The following is an 816-nucleotide window of genomic DNA, read 5'->3' as shown; positions in this document are numbered from 1 at the left end:
AGAAGCCTCACAGTGTTGCCATGGTGATACTGTTGTAAACCAATGCGGAGGAATGAACTGATTATACATCTGTACTGGAATAAAATAAGATATGGACAATTTGTGAATGGTATTTATGTTTCAGACCAGATCCTGATCCTTGGTGCTCATGTGGAAAGTAATAAAAGTGAAAGTTATCTCGTATAAGAACGCTGTTGTCTAGAGCAGGCATCCCCAACCTCGGTCCTCGAGGCCCGCTGTCCTGCAGGTGTTAGAGGTTTCCTTGCTCTAGCACAGCTGATTTTAATTGAAAGCTAATTAACAGGCTTTTGGTCTACTGCAATCATAATAATCAGCTGTGCTAAAGCAGGGAAACCTCTAAAACCTTCAAGACAGCGGCCCTTGAGGACCGAGGTTAGGGATGCCTGCTCTAAAGCAAATGATCAGACAAACACAATGTAGTGCTGCGGTTTCTATTCTGAGATTAGAGTAAATTCAAGTTTGTTTTTTTCTAGTCTTAGACACTAAGATTGATAAAGAGATAGAGCAACGCCCCCCCTTACCACATCTTTCTGGGCAAGTTAACACCATGTCTCTATGTATTTCTTTTTTAATACTTTTTTTTAAATGCTTTTTTGAAGCACTTTGAGGCCTTTTTGGTGAAAAGTGCATTATAAATTAAATGAATTATTATTATTTTGTAAAGAGGTGCTGACAGTTTTAATAAGGAGGCTGGGTTCCTGACAAAGATTTAACGCATGGAGAGTTTTAGTTTGAATTGAAAGACCTTTAATGGAAGATAAAAATCAATGTCTCACTATAAAACGCAGCATGGGT

This window comes from Cyprinodon variegatus, unplaced genomic scaffold (assembly GCF_000732505.1).
Source record: "Cyprinodon variegatus isolate N-32 unplaced genomic scaffold, C_variegatus-1.0 Scaffold631, whole genome shotgun sequence".
NCBI lineage: Eukaryota > Metazoa > Chordata > Actinopteri > Cyprinodontiformes > Cyprinodontidae > Cyprinodon > Cyprinodon variegatus.
The sequence above is the reverse complement of the archived record's forward strand: the minus strand, read 5'-3'. Positions refer to the sequence as shown.